This window comes from Pinus tabuliformis, chromosome 8 (genome assembly GCF_031772625.1).
Source record: "Pinus tabuliformis cultivar Carrire ecotype Pingquan chromosome 8, CPIR1, whole genome shotgun sequence".
NCBI lineage: Eukaryota > Viridiplantae > Streptophyta > Pinopsida > Pinales > Pinaceae > Pinus > Pinus tabuliformis.
Genome location: NC_142294.1, coordinates 1,815,093,182 through 1,815,118,972, shown reverse-complemented (window position 1 = coordinate 1,815,118,972; position 25,791 = coordinate 1,815,093,182). Strand labels below are relative to the sequence as shown.

Here is a 25,791-nt window from a genome sequence, read left to right as displayed (position 1 = left end):
TTGCAGACCCTGATTATCCTTTTTTTTTCTTTTTGCTGTCCTCCTATCTAAATCTACACTTATTTCTTTCAAGGGCCCAGATTAAGCAGTTGGGCTCCTTTGTTTCTCTACCTATCTACAAATCTGCCAAGATTAAACTGTTTGGACAGATAATGATTCTCTATATTCTAAAACAAGAAATTGAAACCTAGGGAAGCCAAGATTAGGCTATTTGTACTTCCCTTAACAAAAATTCTTCAAAAATGGTTAATTTATCAAAATTGGAATACAGTAGTGGCACTTAGACTGGCACACTTTCATGGCCTCTTCTTTGGCCTCTTTTAAGAAATATGGAGCATTGCAGCATGCAAAGTATGACATATTTGGCATGTGAAAATGTCAATCATGAAAGATGAACACTTGTTGCAACAGGAGGCTAACAGATCATCATGCAGGCTTGCAAGATACAAAATTGAGACGGACTACCTACAACAACTTCTATAATTCTGAAGTGAGACCCCTTACACAGTGAGTTGGCAGCCACCTGGCCACTCTCTCTCTCTCTCTCAATGAACACAAATGTACTGAAGTGGCCACCATTACAGTGGAGGAATACAAGCTAAAGAGGCAGAAATGCAGTCACAAAGTCCCTCACCCATCTAACAATGACAAATAACTCCTGACTCTAGCCCTGGCTATATCTTGGAGGATCCATCCCAAACTTACCCTTGACAATTGGGGACAGCCTGCTGATGAGCATCCTACAATCACTAGTTGGGACATTTGGCCTGGATGATGATGAGCCACATTTACGTGTGGGCATTATTGTTATTTATTGTATGCATCAGGTCGTGAGCATTGAGGCTCAAAGTTTTTCACTGTCTTGTGTTGTTAACAGTCGTGTGTTCTCCAGTGTTTTGGCTTGTGTCAGCCCATCCCTTAGAAGTTTTGATAGGTTTTTGCTGGGTTTGTAATGGTTGTATTTGCCACCCAGCTTTTTTGTAACCTCACCCAGCTTTTTTGTATTAAAGTGAATATAAATAATGTTTGTAACCTCACCCTCACTAAGACAAGGTTAGATCAAATCCACGCTGACATTGTTGGATGCTCAGTGGTCACCTCTAATTGATCTTGACGGGACAAGAAAAATGATGATGGAAACTTTATTAGAATAGGAAAGAAACTTGGGCAATTACAGGGAGTGACTCAGAAACATGGCATTGACTGTGGTGAATGAACGGAGAACAAAGTGGACAAAATACAATAAAGAGAAAAAATTGTGAACTTTAGACAGAAATGGTCAGCGTACAGACTGACAAATCATGCCTGTCACTGGCAAACTTAGTAAAGAGGGAAAAAGGATTGAAGAAATTTGGGGTGCGAAAAAACATTATTTTTACTGGAAGCTCAAGCCAGACAATGATGCTTAGACTCAGTAACCCCTTAATACATTTTAAGCCCTAATATCACTAATCTACCCGAAAAACAGAAGAGAAAGATAGGAGAAACACCCTCAAATTATCTTGAAGTATAGTGAATTGCAGTGGGCCTGAGCAACTCTTTCAGATTCTTGTTAATCATCATATTGGTGACTATACAAATTATATTTAAAGCACTACTAAAGGGATTGTATATTCCCACCATGATGTTCAGCTCCATCATTCAAACGGCAGTCACTTTGTAGGATAAGATAGGTCAGAAGTCCTAATGCCCACCAGTCTGCAGCAAGCCCATGCCCTTTTCAAGAATTATTTATTGGGCTAATTAGACTTCAATCCCACATTTTGTGAAGGTCCTTTCATCAGATAGCATTTTTGTGAGCCAGAAGTCAACTAATAGAATACGAGGTGAGATGCCCCTGTATACATCATTCCTGTGCAACAGCTCCATGGCTACCACAACAGAGAAATGAACAGAAGCTTTTTTAAATGGTGCACGAAAAATTGCTGCCGAAGGACCAGCTAGACGTGTTCAGCAAAAAAGCAGAAAATTCTCAATTGACACATATACATAGGATCCATGATACAAATAATGAAGAGGGTAAACTTTCATTAAAGCCTTCTCCTTACGAACCTGGACTTCGTGTCGAAGCTGTGATATCTTCTGCTTTGGAAATCTTTTCAAGCTTGACGTCATCCACTGGACCACTACACTTTTAAGGAAAAACTTCAAACCTGTCATAGCCATCCACTCATCCTCCAGAGCCTGTAACTTTACCCCATTAATATTCATCAAAAATGTTTTGGGCAGAAGAAGAGATGATACCTCACCAAAATGAAAGGTGTTCACAGCAATGGAATCGAGTGTTGTTCCTGCCTTGTAGCTACTGGATCTTTAACATTGTTGCCAAGTATTATACATTTATTGCACAAGCAATCATGGACAGCAGCTGCATCACTTCCCAGAATCAGATTTGCATGACTAGGACAATCAATCTGAAGAAGCTGAGTAAAAGCCATGGTCCATATAATCTTTTTCAGAAGAGAGTAAAATTATGTAAGATCTCAAACAAGGGCATTAATCATTAAAATGGCCATAAAAATTTGTTCAGCTTGGCTTGTCCAAGCCATAGGGATTCTAGAATAATTGCCTATTTGCAGAAAGCCTTCTTATGATGGCAAAATGAGCACTTTTTTAAGAATAAATCTCAACGAGAAAAGAGCAACTGAAACTGTTTTTTGAGGTACAAATAAATATTCTGGGAAACTTACCCAGAAATCACGATTAGAGCGCTGTGCATGAATGTTGTAAGGATCTTAACACCGCCACAACACCAGAATTAAAGGAACTTAACAACACCAACACTGATGACATAGGTAGGTAAGGAAACAAATCAGCTAAATTAAATCATTCCCTTGATACCATGAAAGGGATAACATCTCCCCGGTCTGTCTTAACAGAAATTTGTGCTCTGTTTTCTTTTTCTTTTTGAAACCAAGTGAATCTTGCCTCATTCTCAATACTTGACTGAGTCTTTGTAATGCCCAATAGAACTATGTTGGGAAAAAAAACATCTTCTACACAAGATCCTATTGCATGTGCCTCATAAAAGGCTCGCAACCTCTCTTCAGACCAATAAATACTTAGCTCTGCCAAGGAGAGGTTCACATATCTACAAAGATGAGCAGCCCAATCACGAATGTATGTTCCTCTTTTTTCTTAGAACAGGAGAAGCTGAAACTGGCAATATTTTCTGCTATCCTCTTGCTCTCAGCTGGCTTGAACACCAGAGCATCTCATGTAAGCAAGCGATGGATAATACTCCAAGATGGAGAATTTTTCAATGATTCCCCAATTTTCCAGGCTGCAGGAGTAGGGAGATGCACACTGGGGACATGTGGAGATACCCCAAATTTTTGGGAAATTCATGGAGGACAAGGGGACATCAAGGTCCCTAGCATAGTCGGGCCTGTCTTATAAAATTAAATGAATATCCCAACAATAACAATTCATCTCATGTAACATTAATCATTCTGCAATGTAAATACTAGAATCAAATTTGTAAATGATAGAAACATGATTCATCAATTGCTGTTGTTATTAACATATTTCAAATTGAATCAATGCTATATGCAGATCAAATTTTCAAATTTATAACCAAATGAAATACATTGATTCAAATTCCGAATACTACTATTAAATAATAGGTACTGAAGTCTGAAATAGTAAATTAAAAATATTCAAAAATAGTAAAAAGTAACAAGTCAAAATCTCAATCATTAACATATAAGTCAAAAGTTATAATTAAAAATTAACAAAGGATAGTGAAAACCAAAAATAGTTAAAAGAAATCAACATCAAAATGAGCATCAAAGAGTCAATGCTATTGATTGGCCCTCTACAGCCATGATACAACTGCTGTAGGAAGGCATAAGGACCATCAATTGGAGTGTCACTGTATGAGTCAGAGGTCTCTCATGAGTAACCAAAGCAAAGCATGGCTCATTCTCATCTCAAAGTCAAATGCTAAATGACTTGCAAATGTCAAATAAGAGAGATGTATGGGTTTTGCAAAAGGGGCACATGGGAAACATTTTGCCAAGTGCCCCCACTCCACCGAAAACCCCATTTTGAGGGTGTGGGGAGCAGGGGGTTGGGCCCCAACCCTGCGAGATGCATCCCCATGGAACACTAGAATTTTCAAAGGAATGGACAATCTCTTCTAGTGTTAGCATCCCAATGAGGTTTTGTCCACACCAACTCAAAACACTTTGGATCATAGACAGACCCAACCTCTAAAGGCTAAATGGCAATGGAGAACGAGACCTATCATCTCCAGTTGACTAGAGAGAAATGCAACTAGAAGGTAATCGATCTACCACAAAAATAAGAGGAGTCACCAAATCAAACAAAACAGCTCAAATATGTATCTCCTTAATACCCAGTGATGGAGGTGAGATATCAAAAGGACCCAATAATGAGAGAATGAGAATCAATTCCAAGATGGAGAACTTACATCTCATGCAATAGTTTATTGATCTCTTGAGGCATGTCTTCCTTGTAATGCCCATCCATGATAGTGGCATATGTCATCATATAAAGGACATGATCATCATTACTCATTTGTTTAAATAATTTCGTTGCCTCCTTACGATAACCCGCTTTGTAAAGTCCATCAATCAATCAATATGGAACGACATTAGAGCTCAAACCCTACTTTGGCATCACGGCATCACATATTTGACCATTTGTTTAGCTTCGTATATCATTTGATGCTTGCAGAGTTCATTTAATAATGTATTGCTACAACCTTTCTCCTACCTCTCTTAAAGGAGTGCCCCTAACTTGGCCATGTTATCCACCTTGCAAATTACATATATTACTAGTGTATTGTTGAAGTTTCTAAGTTTACATAGTTTAGAAACCCTTAATGCACCTTTTCTTATTTATTCCTACCTACTTGATATTTTTCTTTAACAAGTTATTTACAAAGTAAATACTGAAAATAAACACCAATGCATGCTCAACATATTACAGATCAGCAACTAAAAGAAACAAGAACAAACACACCACATGACACCATTATTTTTGGACCAATGTCCCCGGAAAAACCCAATGCGGGTAAATCGGTGCAGCTATCTAAGGGTTTTCTTATTAAGCAATATCATAGTACAATCTGGGTGCCGAAATTGGCCTACCCAACAAAGAATTTCCTTAGCAACTATACCTCACAGTTTGAGAGAAATCTCCTGGCTGAAACTCTGGAAAATCCTTCCGACATCTCCTCAGCACAAAACTACTCTGCAACCCCAGTGTCTGCCCAATCTGGACTGCGTCAGCCCCTCTCTGTCTCATGCTGGCCCTGTGTCAGCCTTTCTTGGCCTACATCACCGCTAGAAGACCCTGCGTCAGCTTTCTAGGCCTCTGCATCAGACACGCTGGCCTCTCTGGTCTATGCAACACTTGGCTGCCTCTGCGTGGCCCTGCGTGAGTCTTTGTTGGCTCTGCGTCACTCTCCTTGGCTGTTGCGCTGCTCTCCCGACACAATCTCTGCCTTCTCTGTTTCTCTGTACTCAATGCCCCTCAGCTTCTCTCCCGATCACTGATTCTATCTCTTTTAGCAAACCCCGCTCTAGAGAATAGAATGACTGATCACTCTCGTGTCTTCTCCAAGTGACCCTCAAGCCTCCTCTTATACTTTTCCTGTTGACATCTCAACGGCCGAGATTAAGTCCCTAATCAACGGCTAAGATTAGATTTGGCTTGATCCATGTCTTTTGGACCATTCTAACACAAATTCATATTTTTTTTTCGCTGAAGCAAGAGTCGAGCTTTCTATGTCATTAATAAGGAAAATAAATTACATAAAATACAAGAGCCCACGAGGAACTATGGGCAACGGGCATCAAGCTGCAAGCCGAAACCTCAAACCCTACCAACAAAACCTCAGAACTTTCAAAAGACAGAAAAAATTAAGATCGTTCGATCATCCCACCAAAGTCCATCAGAATCAAATCAAATCGAGCTGGCGCCAAGCACCCTCATTACATTTAATATCGGGTCCGAAGAGAAAAGGAAACCAATTCTGAAAGGATATCGGGTCCACCTGTTGAATGTGCTCAAGACATCGATTCCTGCCAGGGAACTATTCCTCGTCCAGACTTGCATCTTTAATCTTAACCGTCCAATCTCCTCTCCCGATCCAACGACAGTGGAAGATATCGCGGTACCTAGCAGCGTGGCGCTTAACCCCCGGACCCACCTACAAGCACGATCATTCCTGACCATAGATCCACCTTGTTTAATCCGACGGTCAAGGCTCATATCGCATGGGTCAAGTGCACCGAACATTAGCGCGCGATGAGGGCAGTATTCGGTCCCTCCCCTTGGCCACGTGTAACTTGATGAATGGAATTGCTCCCAAATCTTCAAAACCGCTTCCCACTTAGAATGCTTGCGATATACCATATACCACCCCGAGAGCAGTAAAGTGTCCATTGAAAGAGAACCCGAGGTATTACGACCGCCGAAAAACCTAGATTCCGGCCCCTCGCACTAATCCTACTATGCCATCCCTCCAGCCAACACTCCACTAACTCGAGTCTTCCGAGCAGTTTCCCTCTGGAGCATCTGTCACTGTATTTATCTGGGATGCGGAGGCCGACAATGATCTGCCATCCGCAAAGACCAGACTGTGAAAAAGGCCGTGAAACAAAATGAAGCCTAGTCATCTGGACCCTGCCTCCATGGCTCTAATTTGAAACACCATCCGATCTTCATCAGCTTGGTCGTGACAATACGCCTTTAATCTATCCTGAGGCATCTCTTGCCACTCCATTTTGACCTTGCACTCAGTACAGATCACTCCTTGATTGGCCAGAATATCCGCCAATTTATTGGCCGATCTTCGCACATGATTAAAACTAACTGTGCGAAGGCTCTAGAGGTGAAGCTGAATCTGTTGAAAGACCTGGATCAGCCTCCAATGTTTAGAGACTTTTTCCGGCGCTGTGCCACAGCTGATTCTCTTGACCGAGTTAATAATTAGCTCAGAATCAGCTTCAACAATCACATTTTGGCGGTTATCCTGCTTCATGAAATCAAGACACTGTTCCATAGCCATAAGCTCCGCCATATTGTTAGTGGCTCTTCCTAAATGGCAATGAAAGATGAAAAGAATGCTTCCATTTTCATCCCTTAACACCCCTCCAAAGCCAGCAGTTCCCGGGTTGCCTTTTGAAGCCCCATCAATATTGAATTTCAAAAAACCCTGAGGGGGAGGGTGCCAGAAATCCTGTTTAGTGTCCATCTTCACTACCTTCCTATCCAAGTCCTGAGGGATGAGCCCCTACATACCCAGCCGACTGAGAATCCTCAAGTCTGCATCTGAAGGAGGGTTCTCAAAGGGGTTATGCACAGTAGTGCCAACTGTTTCCTTAATCTGGTTTAAGATCTACTCAAATAGGCGATGGGAGGGACTTTTTTCATTCTTGAAGATTCTTTTGTTCCTTTCTTTCCAGACATTCCATATAATAAAGCCTAGCGTAAGAGCCCAAGCAGTGTCTAGAAATTCATAATCTAAAAAGTTACGTCTCCACTTGGTTAGGGTATTGATAATACACCCTTGGTCCCTGTCTGTCTGCTGGAATATAGAAGCAAAAGTATCCCACAACCAGGAGGTGAAACTGCAATTATTAAGAAGATGCTCCATTGTTTCCTCTTGGGCTTCACAGAGTTGGCATCTAGAAGGCCCCAGAACACCCCTCTTCCTGATGTTATCCCAAGTCAAAATTTTCTTATGATAAACCAGCCACATGAAAAGTTTGATCTTCATCCAGCCTTGATGCCTCCATAGGTTCAACCAAATCCTATCCAGAACTTGGGAGTCCAGCTCAAGGAGTAAGTGTTTTGCCTCCTTAAGATTAAAGGAACCCTCATTATTGTTGCCCCATCTAAGTTGGTCATGCCCTCCTGTCACTAATATCTTCCTTTGTTCCACCAAATTCCTAAGCTCATTTGCTTTTTCTTTCAAAGGGCTGCCATCCCTGTAATCCATGTTCCTCCAGGTTCTCCATTTTCCTGCACTGTTGGTTTGATCCCAAAAATATTTTACCTTAATTAGCCCTTTAGTTTTTGTCTCATTCTTGAGATCCAAAAAGTCCTTTGTTAACTAGTATAGGTTCTTGTTGCCATTTATCCTCCCAAAATAAGGCCAGATTTCCTTCTTTGATTTCCCAAAAGCTGTTTTTTTGTACTAATCCTCTGTTCTCCCAGGCTTTGTTCCAGATGTGTGAGCCTTTTATACTTCCAGACATTCTTATGTGATCACTATTTTGCCAAGTGCTGGCATATTTTTCTTTCTAGATACTAGCCCACTGTGCCTTTGGATCTTTGACCCAGCGCCACCATAATTTTTCCCCTAAAACCTTGCTAAGAATCTCCGGATCATCCAATCCAAGTCCCCCATGGTTTTTAGGTTTGCAAATTTTATCCCAGGAAACCAAGGCCCATTTCTTTCTTTCCTCCCCCTTACCCCAAAGAAAGTCTCTTTGAATGGATCTGAATTGTTGCAAGACTCCTTTTGGTGCTAGGATTGCTGATAGCATGAAAACTGGGATTGCTTGAAGAACAGCCTTTGTGAGGACCAACCTTCCAGCCAAGTTTAAAGATCTAATAGTCCATTTCTTGATTTTGTCCTGCATCTTATTAATCACTGGCTCCCAAATGCTCTTGTGCAAAGGTTTAGCAGTTAGAGGAACTCCCAAATATTTTGAAGGGAGGATATCCCTTTGAAAGCCCAGAATTCTGGAGATATTCCTCTGAATGGCAATATTAGTATTAAAGAAAAAAATCTTAGATTTGGAAAGATTAACTTCCATACCTGAAGCCATGGCAAAGTCACACAGGATTTGTTTATACGCAAGAGCTTCTTTGACCGTGGGGATTCCCTGTAGCATGGTATCATCCACAAATTGTTGATGAGTCAAGGCCTGTCCATTATCAGAAAGTTGGAGACCTTTAATCTTACCCACTTCTTTTGCATGCTTGATAGACCTACCCAGTCCTTCCATCATGAGGATGAAGAGAAAGGGAGAGAGTGGGTCTCCCTGCCTAAGGCCTCTTGAAGGAATAAAAGTCTTCGAGGGAGAGCCATTAACCAAAATTGAAAAGCTGGAAGAAGTAACCAAGGCCATGACCCATCTAACCCAGTTGTGATCAAACCCAAAAGCAATAAGAACTTTCCTGATATAGGTCCAATTCAGCTTATCATAAGCTTTTGCTATGTCCAATTGCATGATCATTCCAGCCTTCCTATTGTTGGTCAGAGAATGCACCACTTCATGTGCTTGAATGATATTATTGAGAATTTGTCTACCTTCTACATATCCAGATTGTTCCACAGAAACTAGAGTAGGAAGAAGAGGTTTGAGTCTATTGGCCACAACCTTGGATATTATCTTGTAAACCACATTGCACAAAGCAATGGGTCTAAACCTATCAAGAGTTTGAGCCAAGTCCTGTTTAGGGATCAGGGAGATAAAGGAGGTATTGAGCGCCTTCAAAATAGTTCTATTCCTCCTGGAATCTTCTACTACATTCAGAATATCCTGTTTGACTATACTCCAGCAGGCTTTGAAGAAATCCACATTGAAACCATCAGGGCCTGGTGCCTTACCATTCTGCATTTCTTTAAGGACCTCACTAACCTCCTCTTCAGTCACTGGCCTATTAAGGTTGAAATTGTCCTCTCTAGACACCAGCCTGGGTATATGTCTTGTTAGGTCCCTGATGGAATGTTCTCTATCTGAAATGGTTTCCTTTGCTATATCGCGAAAGTGTTGAACTAGCACAGCTTCTATTTCTTCATGAGAATTGAGAAGATTACCACCCTTGTCCTTGATCGAAGAAATCCTGTTATGAGCTCTATTCGCAATTGTGGATCTATGGAAAAATCTAGTATTTCGCTCACCTTCTTTTAGCCATTGAACTCTAGACTTTTGTCTCCAAAATATTTCCTCTTGTTTACATAAATTCTCCCAGTCTTGATGATATTTGGAAACCTGATCACTTTTGTCTTTATCAAAGCCATCCGTGATAAGGGCTTGGTTGAGTACCTGCATTTTACCTTCAATAGATTTTTTAGCTTCAAAAATATTGCCATATTCGTTCCTGTTCCAATCTTTGAGCCTAAGCTTGATGTGTTTTAGTCTTTTTTGAAGAAGGAACATTCTTGAGCCCTGAATATTCAAATCTTCTGACCACCAAGTGGCAATGTTGCTAATGAAATCTGGGTGGGAGAGCCAGATATTCTCAAATCTAAAAGGTCTATTCCTAGGGGTACCAATGCCCTAAACCTCCAGTTGAACTGGCCAGTGATCTGAGCCTCCGAAGGGGAGAACTCTTGCTATCATTTCCTTGTCTATGAGCATAAGGTCCTCTGAGATTATGAATCTGTCTAATTTTGAGGCCACCTGAGACTCTCCTCCTCTTTTGTTGTTCCAAGTAAAGAGACCATTACTTGTTACAATGTCCACTAACTTCATATTATCTATGAAAGTTTGAAATGCTAAAGAGTCTTTACTTGGAATTCTGGTTCCCCCTTTTTTCTCCGAAAGTGATTTGATCATGTTGAAATCACCCCCCAAGATCCATGGTATTCCTGCATGTCTGTCTCTAAGATCCTCCAGAGAATTTAGAAACCTGAGTTTATCATCCATTCTTTGAGGGCCATATACATTCATTACCAGGTAGGTTTCCTTATCTCCCACAGGCTGAATGACCACAGATAAATAATCCCTAGATGCCTCAACATCTATTATGCCAATTTTTTGGGGGTTCCAAAGAGTGAGTATACCTCCTGCTGTATTCTCTACTTTGACTTCTAGAAACTCAAATCGATTGAGCCATTTACTATGGATTTCTTTTATTTTTTGAATGGAACATTTGGTTTCCTGGATGAAGATCACATCCGGAGCTACTTGTTTCATTCTATTACTCAGTAATCTTTGTTTTCTTTTACTACCTAGACCCCTGATATTCCAAGAAGTGAACTTCATAATTAAAGATTTGTAAAGGAGTAGCTGGTTAGGTCTTTCATCTTACCTGAATCTATCATTAGCTTTCCACATTCCATCAATAGCTCATTCTGCTTTTTTCTGCCTCTTTTCTTTCCTGGGTTTCTAGGTGCTAATCCTGGTGTGGTTTTCATCGTTTTCACACCTTCGTTGCCCTGCCTTTCATTGTTTCTTTGCCTCTCCAGCCCTTTGGTCTGGGTTTTCCATATAAACAGCTACTGAACTCTATTGAAATCCTTTGGAGGTAACGAGTCTACCCCTTCCCTGGTTCCTTGATTCAAGAAACCTTCCAGATCTAGGTTCTCTTTCTCAAGAATCTCCTGTAGTTCATGGTCCTCCATTTCCATCTCACTCTGGGTCATTTCATGGTCCATCTCCAGTTCTGCATCACTCATCATAGTTTCTTTCTGTTTATTATTATCTTGTGTTTGTTCACTATCTTCTTCTTTCCCCTCCTCCACTGGACTTCCTCCCTTTGCCTGATCTGCTTTTGTTATCCCTTCTTCCTCTTCGAGAACTTGGAACCTGTTCTGACTGGCTTGTTGCCCTTCTGATTTTTGTATCTTTGGCCCCCTTTTGCTTCCTTTTCCTTTATGTGCCACTTTGTGAAAGCTTTCAGTATCTTTCATTGTGTTAGCTTTACTCTTATTCTCTATTTTACTGAGAGGGCAGTCTCTGAATAGGTGCCCATGCTCATGGCATTTGCGACATCTGAATGGAATATGTTCATAATCTACTGTTTGCACCCATTCTTCATCAAATACTTCCAAGATTACCTCATCCGGTAGAGCTCCAGAGAGATCCATCTCCACACATATTCTAGCAAAGGAAGTATACTTTCCCCTTCTAGTGGCCTCAGAAGCTTTGACAAAACATCCTAACTTATTTCCTATGGCAGATAAGGATTCCGTTTGCCAGTAATCAAGAGGTAGAGAGTAGAGTCTTACCCAAACCGGGACTGAAGTAAAAGTCTCACGCTCCGGAACAAAATTCATCATCCATGGTCGCATATAGAGGTTTGCTACAGCATAAAAGTAGGGCCCTCCTTCAAACACTCTATCCTTATCTTCAATATTTGCAAATACCACATTGAAGAAACCCTTTGACCCAAGATGTAGGTCAATGCTTCCTTTTGGTTTCCAGTGGTATTTAATCCACATTTGTAAAGCTTTTTCAGTGGGCCATAAACCCATGAATTTACAAATGATTGCATATGTCTGCATGTGGTCCCTGTGCGCCTGCAGAGCAGGATCATTTAAAACGACTTTGGGTGTAACCGCAGCTTTGGGTTTACATGGTCCCTTTTGTGCTTTGTCTTTTGTTCCCTGTTCCTTGTCTTCTTCCTCATTTTCCTTAGTGCTATTATTCTCCCTTGATTTAGTACCATCTTGTTCCTCTTCACTATTTCTTTTCCTTCCTTCTGAAGGGCCTCTATCATTTTCCATTGGTTTTTTACCCCTGCTGGCCACAGCCTGCTTGTAGGAGGGAGTGGAGCTCCCTCCTTTGCGACCTTCCATGGAGAACAACCTCTGCAAAAGCCTGTAACCCTAGCTATTCGCCCTGCGCAGTCTGTCCGCTCCAGCCCTCTCCATCAAAAAAAAAAATCTAGTATCAAAGTCTTATCTTTGATCTAACACAAATTCATATTAATACACATTAATATTTTATTTTCCCTAAGTTTAGACTAAGGGATTCCATTAAAAATATTAATTATTTTAATATCTCCTGATTTGTTTGGAATCTGCCCAAACCCTTTCTGGGTATTGAAGATCTCATGTGCCCCAACCTCTCCACCAAATTTCGTGGCTAGAGCACATCTGATGCTACTACCCCAAATCAACACTCCCTCTTAGCGAGGATTGTGCTGATGCTAGGCCTTCCTGCCCAACATCCTCTGCAATGTTGCCTCCTATACTGCTGCCCATGGTTCTGCCACTGCCACTATTGCATCTGTACGACAGCTCCCTTTGCATCCGTGCTGTTGCCGGTCCTTTCTCCCAGCACTGCATCTACACTACACCTCCTCTCATCAAGTTGCATTGTGCTACCCACTGCTGCACTGCAACTCAGTTACTGAGAAGTAAGTAAATGATCTCCCAACTAACTTCCCTATTGGGCTAGAGACACCCACTGATGCTAAAGCTCCCTCTGCCGCTGACAAGTGCTCCCTATCTCTGACCTCTGTGCTGTTGCAACAACTCCCTGCATCTCACACTGTTGCACACCTCTCTGTGCCTTTCTGCACTGGTGCAACACTCTTGTGCCTCTCGCACTGCTGCAGCCTGCTAGCTCTACACTGTCTTGGGACTCCTGCACTGTAGCTCTCTCTGCCGCTCCATCTGCATCCGTCTCTACCCACTCAGCCAGTCCTGCTACTCCTCGTCGGGGCTCCCGTAGCAAGGTCTAATCCAAGAGGCTAGGTACCTCAAGGATCCTGCCCCTCATCGCTTGTAGTTCGCCTGACTACAGCTCGATGTCTCCCCACTTTCGCTCAAGTGGCGCGTATGCACTCATGGCACAATCATCGTCTGCCAAAACTTCCTTCTTTGCCTGTGTTGGCGCTGCCTTTGTCTCGAAAGACTTTCCCTTACTCTTCTTCCTTGGGCACTGGGTCGCATAATGACCCATCTCCCCACAGTGGAAGCACTTGATCTTGGAGAGATCTTTCTTCTTCCGCTTCTCCTGCTTTCCCTCAGATGCTAGGGCCACATCCTCCTCCTCCTGTTTGACCTTGATCCCTTTGTTGTTGCTACCTGTCTTCGACTGTCGTCTGATCTCTTCCTGGCAAAGAGCTACCCACATCTTGTCCCAAGGTGGGAGAGTCCCTCTGCCCAGGATACTCTGGACAAACACTTCCCAATCTTCTGAGACAACATTCAGGGTTGTCATCACCATAAGCTCCTGATCCAGTGTCGCTCCTATAGCAATCAACTGGTCTCGGATCTCATTCAATCCTGCAAGGAATGTGTCAATCGATTGACCCTTCTTCATCTGATACGACCTCATCTAGTTCTCGAGCAACATTCTTCTCTGCACAGAAGTATGTTGGTACAGGTTCTTGAGAGCCTCCCACATCTCAACTGTCGTTTCCTTCTCCGCTATATGTGGTACCACATGATCCTTGACCCCGTCAAGGATAATGCGCTTGGCCCTTGCCATCGCCTCTTCGTACTTATCGTTATCATTAAGGTTGACTAGGATAGCTATAACCTTCAAGGAAAAATTCTTGACACGATTCCTGTCAAGCACTGATAAGATTATGGCCTTCCAGACTGCAAAGTTCGATGCTCCGTCCAGTCTATCTTGGTCTCTTACCCCATGTAGTGCCATGACGCTCCTCTACTTCTATCCTGGAAGTTCTCTGTTCGACTCCTCTGAGTCTCTACTTCCCGTCTGGAAGTTCTCTTCTGGACTCCCTCTGAGTCCTGATTTCCCTCCTGGAAATCCTTTTGTCGCTTGTTGAGATGCCCCCTACTCTGATCGTCTTGTGCAACTGCACTGCTGATCCAGGTTCCTCGGCTAGAAACCCTCGGTAACAACTCCTCTAGCCCTGCTCTGTCAGGTATTGTTCTGACTACAGTACCTCACCAGCTCCACTCTGCAATATTTCTGCAGCCTTCTAGACTCCAGCAACTGCCTCTCTGTGAACTGCGTCAGCCCCTCTCTGCCTCACACTGGCTCTGCGTCACCCCAGATGGGTCTGCGTCAGCCCTGGGATGCCCTACGTCAACCCTCTGGCCCTCTGCGTCAGCAACACTGGCCTCTCTGAGGCTCTGTGTAGCTCCCGGCTTCTTCTACGTGGCTCTGGCTGGCTCTGCGTCACACTTCTTGGCTTTTGCGCTGCTAGAAACAGCGTCTGTCACCTCGGAACATTTGTTTTCTGCTGCTATTGCTCCGCTCGACTAATGTCTTTTAGTGCTCCTATAATCTATAATCACACTCTAATACCATGTTGAAGTTTCTAAGTTTACTTAGTTTAGAAACCCTTCATGCACTTTTTCTGATTTATTCCTACCTACTTGTTATTTTTTTTAACAAGTTATTTACAAAGTAAATATTGAAAATAAACACCAGTGCATGCTCAACATATTACAGATCAGCAACTAAAAGAAACAAGAACAAACACACCACATGACACCAATATTTTTGGACCAATGTCCCCAGAAAAACACAATGCGAGAAAACCAATGCAGCTATCTGAGGGTTTTCTTATTAAGCAATATCAGAGTACAATCTGGGTGCCAAAACTGATCTACCCAACAGAGAATTTCCTTAGCAGCTATACCTCACAGTTTGAGAGAAATCTCCTTGCTGAAACCTCGAAAAATCCTTCTGGCATCTCCTTAGCACAAAATTGCTCTACAACCCCAACGTTTGCTCAATCTGGACTGCGTCAGCCCCTCTCTGTCTCACGCTGGCCCTACGTCAGCCTTTCTTGGCCTGTGTCAGCCCCAAGAGACCTTGCGTCAGCTTTCTGGGCCTCTGCGTCAGACACGTTAACCTCTCTGGTGCTCTGCGCAGCACTTAGCTGCCTCTGTGTGGCCCTGCATGAGCCCTTGCTGGCTCTACGTCACTCTCCTTGGCTATTGCGCTGCTCTCCCAGCACAATATCTGCCTTCTCAATTTCTCTGTACTCAATGCCCCTAAGTTGCTCTCCCGATCACTGATTCTATCTCTCTTAGCAAACCCCACTCTAGATAATAGAATCACTGATCACTCTGGTGTCTTCTCCAAGTGACTCTCAAGCCTCCTCTTATACTTTTTTTGTTGACATCTCAACGGCTAAAATTAAGTCCCTAATCAACGGCTAAGATTAGATCTGGCTTGATCCATGTCTTTTGAACCATTCTAACACAAATTCATATTAATACACATTAATATTTTATTTTCCCTAAGTTTAGAATCCCTAAACTTAGGGATTCCATTAAAAATATTAATTATTTTAATATCTCCTGATCTGTTTAGAATCTGCCCAAACCCTTTCTGGGTATTGGAGATCTCATGTGCCCCAACCTCTCCACCAAATTTCGTGGCTAGAGCACATCCGATGCTACCCCAAATCAACATGTATTGTATGCACCTTCATTAGATTGATTGCATATTTGTACCCTGAAATATAACAACCAGAGAAATCATTGAAGTATGCCTTCTTTACAAAGAACATTAACAAAAGCAACATATGTGACATTGATAGCATTTGGATTGCACCCCTTGTCTAGCATCTCATGAAGCACTTCAATGACCTCTTGGCCTTTCCCTTCCTTACAAAAACCATCAATAAGTATATGTGACGATATCAAAGCATATGGTTTTGTTGGGCTTTTGATAGAAGATCGTCCTAGGCTCAACCAACTTGGCATACTTACAAAAACCACCAATAAGCACATTGCATGTGACAACATCATGGCATATGGTTTCATTAGGCATTTCAAAAAAGACCTTCCTACCCTCGTCCAACTTAGAATTCTTACAGAAACCACCAATAAGCACATTGCATGTGACAACATCATGGCATATGGTTTTGTTGGACATTTCATAAAAGAGCTTCCAAGATGCATTCAACTTGCCTTCTTGACATAAACCATCACTAAGTGCATTGCATTTGACAAAATTGGGGCATATGTTTTTGTTGGGCGTCTCATTGACGATTTTCCAAGCCTGTTCAAACTTGCCTTCTTGACAAAGAACATTAATAAACACATTGTATGCAACCACATTAGGGCATATGCTTTCATTGGACATTTCATAGAAAAGCTTCTTAGCCTCATCCAACTTGGCTTCCTTAGAGAGATCATCAACAAGCATATTGTATGTGACAACATTAGAGTATATGTTTTTATTGGCATTAAAAAGAAGTGCTTCCTAGCCTCATCCATCTTACCTTTGTTACAGATACCATGAATAAGCACATAGTATGAGTTACGTGACAACATTAGGGCATATGTTTTTGTTGTGCATTTCATAGAAGAGCTTCCTAGCCTCATCCAACCTGTCTTCCATAAATAAGCACATTGTGTGTGACAACATTATGGCATATGTTTATGTTGAGCATTTTATAGAAGAGCTTCCTAGCCTCATCCAACTTGCCTTCCTTGCAAAGACCATCAATCAAAGCAGTAAATGTAATAACATTGTGATTATGCCAAAAAAATGAGGGTAGGTCTAATTAAAGGCAACCCATTGGCCAATTGTGAACGACCACTTTGTCAATGATTCCATTCTCAAGCAACACACCTCTAGAGAGAATACACTAGATTTCCTTGATACCTTTTGTCTTGTTTTTTCCTACAACATCCAATGGCATAAAACCTTGTGTTATAGATAGAATTGGCAACCAACTAGTCGAACACTAGTTGGCCTCTCAAAACTTGTCCTAGGTTGAACAAGGACAGGTGTTGGTGTTTTTTGGCATACCTTTTGCCTTTCAAGCCTCACCTAAATGATTTACGGGAGGTAGGGCACTAAGGGTAGAAATGGAGATTGATAGATGAGTTTACAAGGCCCTTGTCCATAGTTTCCAAATTTTGGATATACACCAAAGTCCAAGCAACAACCCATGTTTACTACTCTTGTTAGGTTCCCTCTGAACTGGTAAATTAGTGTTTGGAGAAAAAGCTAACACAGTTTATTTGAACGAACAATGTCAATGGTAAAGGCTTCCATAGAGTTCATTGGGACGTCTATTGCACTCCATAAGAGATGGGAGGACTAGGTACTATTAACACAAGGATACAAGCTTGGGCTCTTTGTGCCATGTGGACAATGGGAATCCTCAATTGGAATCGGGTGCAGAGGGTGTCTCTTAGACATTGAATATGCCAGGGTATCCTACTCAATAAGAAGGCCTGGCAAGCTATCTCCTTCCAAACTTTCATGATTATCCTAGTCTTTTTTTGCAAAGTACATGGAAGGCCTAGGAGGTCATAATGTCAAGTATGCCTTGGAGAGATCTCTCCCTGCATCCTGGCTTGTCTTTTAATGGTCGTTGTTTGTCAGGGTCTCCTCTTTTGTTGTATAAGAGAAAAATCAGCTTGGTTTTAGGCTCAAAGGTTGCTTACAAAAGGAATTCAATCAACCAAAAATTTAGTAGACAAGGGAATAGATCCCATGGCCAGACTTAAAAAAAAAAGTTCAACCCAGCCACCACTGATAAATTTATCTCGGAATGGATGTAGAGCCTGATTGTAGAGTTGTGCTTAGTTGGGCTTTCAAGGCTTGAAAGCTTGATGGAGTGACTGGAAGTAGACCATGATACTACATTCACCAAGTATAAGCCAATGTTCACCGAGTACAAGCCAACTTTTGGTTACAAGTAACTCTGTCTCAAAAGCCCATGTTTGAAGTTCAACTTAGCTGCCTCGCCAGGTTGAAATCTATGTAGAAGATTAGCGTGGAATCACCTTTGGTTCTATTCCTTAGCAAAATCTGTGTGGGCTTGGGTGAGTTCCCTTTGTCAATCCTTTCTTTCTTACTGAGCTTCCATAACTCGGAGCAATGAAATGTTTGGTGATAGATTACATTGGGCTATCGAGAGCTTAAGACAACCTTGATGTTTGTACACAATGAAGTTCTCTACTTTATTTGGAATTGAGGTATGACGGTGCATTCATGTGCCACAATGAAGTTCTCTACTTTATTTGGAATTGTAGTATGACGGTGCATTCATGTGCCAATTTGTCCTTGCGTGCCATAGTGCCAACCCACAAGATACCAGTGGAGATGGACCACCTACAACATCTTTTAGAATTCTGAAATGAACACCTACAACAACTTCTACAATTCTGAAGTGAAGCACCTTAAATGATGAGCTGAGAGCCACCTGGCCACCCTTTCACAGAGTGAAACAGAGTCGTACTGAAGCAACCACCACAGCAAAGGAAAACAGGTTAGAGAGGGAGACAGAAATGTACTCACAGTGTCTCTCGCCTATCTATCAATGACACACAGTTCCCGACTCTAACCCTTGTTATCTCGGAGGGTCCATCTTGTACCTCCTATTGACGGTTGGGAGCAGCTCATTGACGAGCCTCTTGCAATCACTGGTTGGGATCGGTTAAAACATTGCCCCAGATGAGCATGAGGAATCATCGCCAACTGTGGCCATTATTGTTTAGTATTATATGAACCAGGTGGTAAGCCTTGGGGTTCCTCAGTGTTTGCTGCTATGTCTTATGTTGTTAACAGTTGCATGTTCAAGTGTTTTGGCCTGAAACAGCCTGTTTTTGATAGCTTTCTAGTTATAATGGTCACATGTGTTGCCGATCCTTTTTAATTGTAGGGATGTGCATAATGTTAGCAACTTTGCCCACACCAGAGAAGGTGAGATGAATTCCATGTTGACACTGTAAGATGGCTCAGCGGTCAACAATAATTGATTTTTGAAGGACAAGAAGAATGATGATATAAACGTTCGTAGAATGGGAAGGAAACTTGGACTATTACAGGGAATGACTCAAAAACCATTGTCAGGCGGTGGCTATGGTGAATAAACGGAGGAAAAAGTGGACAGAACAGAAGAAAGAGAACGAATTGCAAACTTTTCATAGATCATCGTCAGGACTGACCAATCCCGCCTGGCAAACTTGCTAAAGAGGAAATTTAGGATAGAGAAAGTTTTAGGCCAAAAAAACAATTTTCTTTTGATAGATGCTGAAGCCAGACAATAACGCCTAGACTCGGTAATCCCGCGCTACATTTTAAGCCATAAAGTCAATGATCTGATCGCAAAACAGAAGAAAAGGACTGTAACCTGTCGTTCGTCCACCAATTGTTTGAAAAGTTTGATAGCATCCCCTATCCTGCTCACCCTGGAAAGCCCTCTCATGTGGGTGCTAAAGATTAATCTGGAATATACCCATGTGCTTCCATTCCGTCAAACACTTTGAATGCATAAACCATTCACTCAAACCAAAAGAATGGTGAATGAAGGAATGGATTATGCATTCAAATGATTGAATAGATTTAGATCTATGTGACCGTCTGATCTGACCGAATGTTGAATTCGCATCTGTAGTGTCATTCAAAATGTGGGACGAGTGTTGAGGAATGGGATGGGCCACTGATTACTTCCTCCATATCAACAGCGGATCTTCGTCATCTTATTGGTCGCCATGGTGAGCCACAGAGTCGAAAGATGATATTGAGACCATAACTGCTCTGTATAACAGAAAACAACTCGAAACCCTAAACCCTCTGCAAAACAGAAAAACGCCTAGAAACCCTAATACCGTTATTAATTGATCTCGTTGTGCAGACGTCCCGATAAATAAATCGCCATACTCAAAACTATAAATTCTTAGATTTTTGTGAACACAGCCTAGGATCAAAACCATAATTTTTTAGATCTAGATTTTTGTGATCTATATCTTATTCTCAAAACTATAAATTTTTAACATTCCATAACTAAACTCTAAATACCATGTCCCCAAATATGAAAATCAAATGTCTCGTATTTGTGGATAAAATGGCTTTGTGCTGGAAAACAAGGATGAGGTCCTATTAACAGTACCTTCTTAAAACCCCTTTTATAAAACTCTAGTATGGTTTCCTAGAAGGTCAAAGAATGCCTTATAACTTAGATTTTGGAGATGTTATCACAATACTATAATAAATTTAATGTGGCATTCATCAAGGAAATCAAATCCAATCAAATATTTGAATTTTTTTGAGACTTTGATTTCTAAGAAATATGATGTATTTTCATTAATATTTTTATGCAATATTACATATAAAATTTTCCAAAATAATTATAGTAAAGATAATCTTTTATTTTGTAAAAACGTAATGACTTTGTGGCTAGTAAACAAATGTGGGACAATTTGATGATTATTTATGAAGTTATTTAATGAATTAATAAAGTGAAGCTCAAAAGAATTTTATATATATATTATGGTAAATCGGTAACATATTGGAGTAATCTAAGTAAAGTTGAAGATCCTTTTTTTTGGTTGCCACTATAATATCAAGAGTATATCCAACCACATGCAAGCTAGATATATTAATAACTTATGGCTTAGTAAGATTTGAGACGTCCACGAAGGAAGGCGACAACTACTCTTCAAGCTTCATCATAATGGGCAAACATGTCTCTCTATAGGAATTGATCTTAAGTAGATGGGAAAACAAACCATTTTCTCAAACACTCAAGCTACAGTCACAAGATGTATTGCATACTATATCTTATACAAACATATGAAAAAGTCATTTAAACCTTTGTTATCTCTTTAAATTTTTACGTTTAACTAGTTAATATCAAATTGTAGTTTTAAACCTACACCAACAACATCCTTTATAATTCTATTTAATAAATAATTATCCAATTTTCAAAAAATCAAAAGAAGTATAACAATCGTACCTTTTATTCCCATTTATTTTCATTATTTTGGAATATATTGTAGGAAGACAATTACAAAAAGTCGAAGCTCCATCCTAAGCATCCAAATTTCCAGAAACTCAAATATTTCCATTCATTTATAATTTGTGAATGATATATTATTAGTCCTTGCCTAGGACTATAGCATTCATCTCATGGTAACTCTACATTATTTCGCTATTTTTTTGCAAATTTGACCAAAGTTTTGGGAAAATGCTTAATATTTCTATTTATTTATAAATTCAAAAAAATTTTTCCAATTTTCAGGAAATCCTAATTCTAATTTTTGATTGGTTGAGGGAAATTTGATGGGACATAATTCCCCTAGTGGAGGGCATTTTAATTTTGGTATTTGTCAGTTCCTGACAATTGGTTAAAAAAAAAAACATTGTGAGTGGTCATTCCATTGGTTAGTGTTATGACAATGACACTACTATCTTATTATTATACCCAATGATGCCAAAATTGGCATGGTTGTAGGTCCTTTGCATAAGGCGGGGGGGGTGGCGTTGGGGCTAAACAAATCTCCAATTATTGTGAGTAGCAATTGCATTGGTTAGTGCTCTAACACTGACACTCTATTCAATGATGCCAAAATTCACGCGGTTGCAAGCCCTTTGCATAAGTTGGGGAGTTGAACAAATTTTGCATTTAATATTATTATGTTTCTTTCTATGGATTTTTTACCATACAAAGGTTGTTTGTAGTTGAAACTTTCACAAATCTAGTTGCGCGGGAGAGAAATTTCATAGAGATATGATTTTTGTGAGTGCTCTGGCAGTATGTTATTGCTCTACCCAATGGTTATGGAATTGACATGTTTGTAGGTCCTTTGCAAAGGTGGGGGGGAGGGGGAGTGGTGTTGAACAAATCTGTAATTAATATTAGTATTTTTTCTTTTGCAACATTTTTATTGTACAGAGGACGGAGAGTGTAGGAGAGTAGTTGTTGCAGATGATGGGGTATGTGCACAAGAATAATGTCAGCTACTTTCTTTCAATTCAATTGTCATTACCATAGCAATTATGGTAATTCCTTCATGTTCAAACATGGTTTCTGCTAGATTTCTTACTGTTACTTTAGTTATTGCTTAAGCTTTTAGCTAAAGCAAACTGTTGTACATCATCAATATTGCATCAAAGACATTGGGACAATTAAAAATCTAGATAATATTCTATCTAAATAACAATCTATCTAAGGATGTGTCATAAATATGTCATTGTGATGCCTTTCTTCTTAACGTATCGGCTCCTCATTGTGCACTCCTGACACTTCGGTTATCGTTCCTGCTTTTGCACCTTCGTTCTTCCACACATACCGCGTCCTCCGCACATTCTTCATTACACACAACAAAAACTTCTTCCTCAGCTCCATATTCTGACCCCCATTCTCCCACATATATAGTTAGGTCATTCATTATGTGCATATTCACAGCTCTATGAGACTACATTTTCACACAACTATTAACAAATGCTTGTGGGGAGCGCTTCCATTGTGCAAAGAGATTTTATTATGAGAGCACAACCTTTGATCAATTAATTAGTTATATGTAATTGTTCTTCCACACAACTACATCTGCAAAAGTACTAAATGGAAAATAGCTTTAAAATTAACCAAAGAAACGCTCTCCCTACCCCGTAAAGGAACTACACCTCCATATAGCTATTAACAAATGCTTGTGCGAACAACTTTTACTCTACAGAGAGAAAAAAATGGGATTGTTTGAGCGTTGATTCTTTTGCATATTCATGATTTCTTGCAAAATACATCAATTTTCGATTGAGCTTGAACGATATCTCCAATATGTATTAGCTTTCATTGCTTTGTGTTTAGCTTTCCATGCTTTTCATACAATACTTAGAGATGTCATCCAGACCCAATTGAGAGCCGAAGGTGTGATCTTATGCAACGCCAACTTTGCATCTTCTAAATGCATTCTAAAAAGAACAATTTTCTAGCCATTCTTGCTTTGTACTTAAAATTACCTGCTTAATCAATGACATTTCGAATGTCATCTAACTCTATATTTCTCGTTTCCGTGTATAATGACCACGTGTAGATATTTTGTGTGTTAGACAAGTTACACAAGACACATCATATACTAATATGTACCATGAGGCACATAAACGTATGAAATTAAATAAATATGAAATCGCATGATACATTGTGCGGAGTGATTGATATTAAGTGGATTTAATTGTTTAAAAATTAGTATTGTGCGGAAGGAAAGTGTGTCAGAGAACTGTGAGGAGGGAAAGTGAATGCGGAGGTGTGGAATTTTTCCACAAAAAGATTATGTTTATTATTGCACATACTTGTTCTCCGATGCAAATCATAAATGAAAAGGTTTAAGTTTTATGAAGCTTTTGTGACATAATTTTAACAAGTAATGTGTTTGTAGTTGCATTAGTTAGGTTTTGCTCTCACATTCTTTCTTGGCATGCATATTTCCAATGCATATTGCAATAGTTCTCGAGGGGGCTCATTACAAATGGTTTTTCTCATAGTTGTCAGAATCAATAGTCTATTCTAAGAATATGCGCTTTGCACTGCTCATTACCGTAAGAATCATGCATGTCATCTATTTTTGAAACCAGGTATAAATTTTACAATATCTATATCAGGTACTTTGTGTTTCATTTTTTTTGTGATTCTATATCTCATTCGTAGACAAGAATTTTATATGAATCAGCTGTAGCTACATCTCTTGTTCATTTTCATGTACATTGTTTATGTTTTGGTTATCGTCGAGCAATAACTAATAGTGAACTTAGAATATTTTTGAAACATGATTGCTAAAGCATCAAGGCACAAGTGTGTTTGAAGAGTGGTTGCTAAAGCATCAATGGAGAAGCTTTGTTTACTATAGAAAGAAATCGTACATATACAATACTAAGGCAACATAATCTATTTCGTTTAAACAATTTTGCATATGTTGTGGGAGATTTTATGTTCGATAATTGTTAGATGATCCAAAAATACATAAGATTTAGTTTAATTATTTTGAATATCATATTCAATTTTCTAGAATATTTAATTAGATATTGGAGACATTTAAGAATAGCTAATTGTTGTAAAAGATATGACATATAGAAAGGTGTTGTTTCTTAGGAACCAATTTAGGAAAATAGTTAGGAGTGTTGTTATGAGAGCATTAAATGTAAATGGACACTTGTAAATGAAATAAGTGATCCATAACAAAATTAGGTTAGGACATTAGCTTATTTAAAGCTTGTTTCTCTTCTTGCAAGAGTGTTGAGTGATTGTGTGTAAACTCTTGCAGATATTATGTAATTTTCTTTTCCTTATTAATAAAATTTGTGTGTCTAAGGACACTTCTGCTATTATTGTGGTATCAGAGCAACAATAATGCAGTTGATGTGAAGAGGAGATTCTAGCTTTGTAGGCTCTTAGAAAACTCCATCAAATTGTTTAGTGGTTGAATGGTATGAAAATTTCTCAATTTTATTAAGGAAAAGAAAAATGATTATTATTGTTGATTTCAAATTTTGATTGTGGAAATATATATATATATATATATATATATATTATGGTTGTTAAAAACACAAATAGTGCATACAACAATCTTCCCCTCCATTAAGTTGGACGCAAGGGAATCCGTCACCAAGAGTGCATCCACTCCTGCAGTCGCATCCATGAGAAGGCTCTAGCTTGCCAACCAAGCTTGAATACCTAACTTTTCTAATGTACTCAAAATGTGTTGGCCCCTTATCATCATCAACATTGCTTACAAGACAAACAAGCAAGTTTCAATCCTTGCAGACATATCTACGAGTAGAATTCCTTGCCTTGAAGAAGATTGTGACTTTCAATGATCAGTTGATCTTAGAAGTGCATACCCTAGCTCAGGTTGGCCCGACAAATGTTGTAAATTATACGTAAATACACTGAATCCTGACCTCCCTTTATTTAACCATGAGTGTTGAACCTTGTAAAGACCATCATAAAAATATATCTTACCGAATGGGCTCGTGTAGTCCTTGATGCCATGAATGACTCAAATTTCAACTCCATGATGTATACTTCATTCCAAAGTGAGATTTCCTCTTCCGAGCTTTTGATCATCAGTTTGCGTCCTGTATATCTTATAATTATTGTCTCACAGATTCTTACTTGAACATAGAATCTTTGCCTGTGTTTCCCATTTGTATAACTGTGTTTGTGCTTGAAGTCGAAGCTCTAGGCTCAGACAGAGCAGTAAGGGAAACTGGATGTGGTCGTTGAGCATGCTGTTCGTTAATTGGAACCATGGCATTTAAATTGTTGGTGTTAAACCTAGAATGCGTAGCCAAAGTATTGATCATACCTTCCATGCTTGAAATATTGGCCCTCATGGTAGCAAATCTTTCAGATTTATCCCTTGTGTAAATAAGTGTTTCGCTATCGTCTTCATATCCCCCAGAA

General features: G+C 40.0%; 1 long non-coding RNA gene across 1 annotated transcript; it reads right to left on the bottom strand.

Annotated features, from left to right (window-relative positions):
• Positions 1-1,790: 1,790 nt before the first annotated feature.
• LOC149243529 (uncharacterized) lies at positions 1,791-20,259 on the bottom strand. The gene is made up of 3 exons (XR_016245792.1): positions 19,744-20,259; positions 2,245-2,368; positions 1,791-2,153 (listed from the first exon to the last, which is right to left on the bottom strand). It is a non-coding gene; the product is annotated as an uncharacterized LOC149243529 (long non-coding RNA).
• Positions 20,260-25,791: the final 5,532 nt, after the last annotated feature.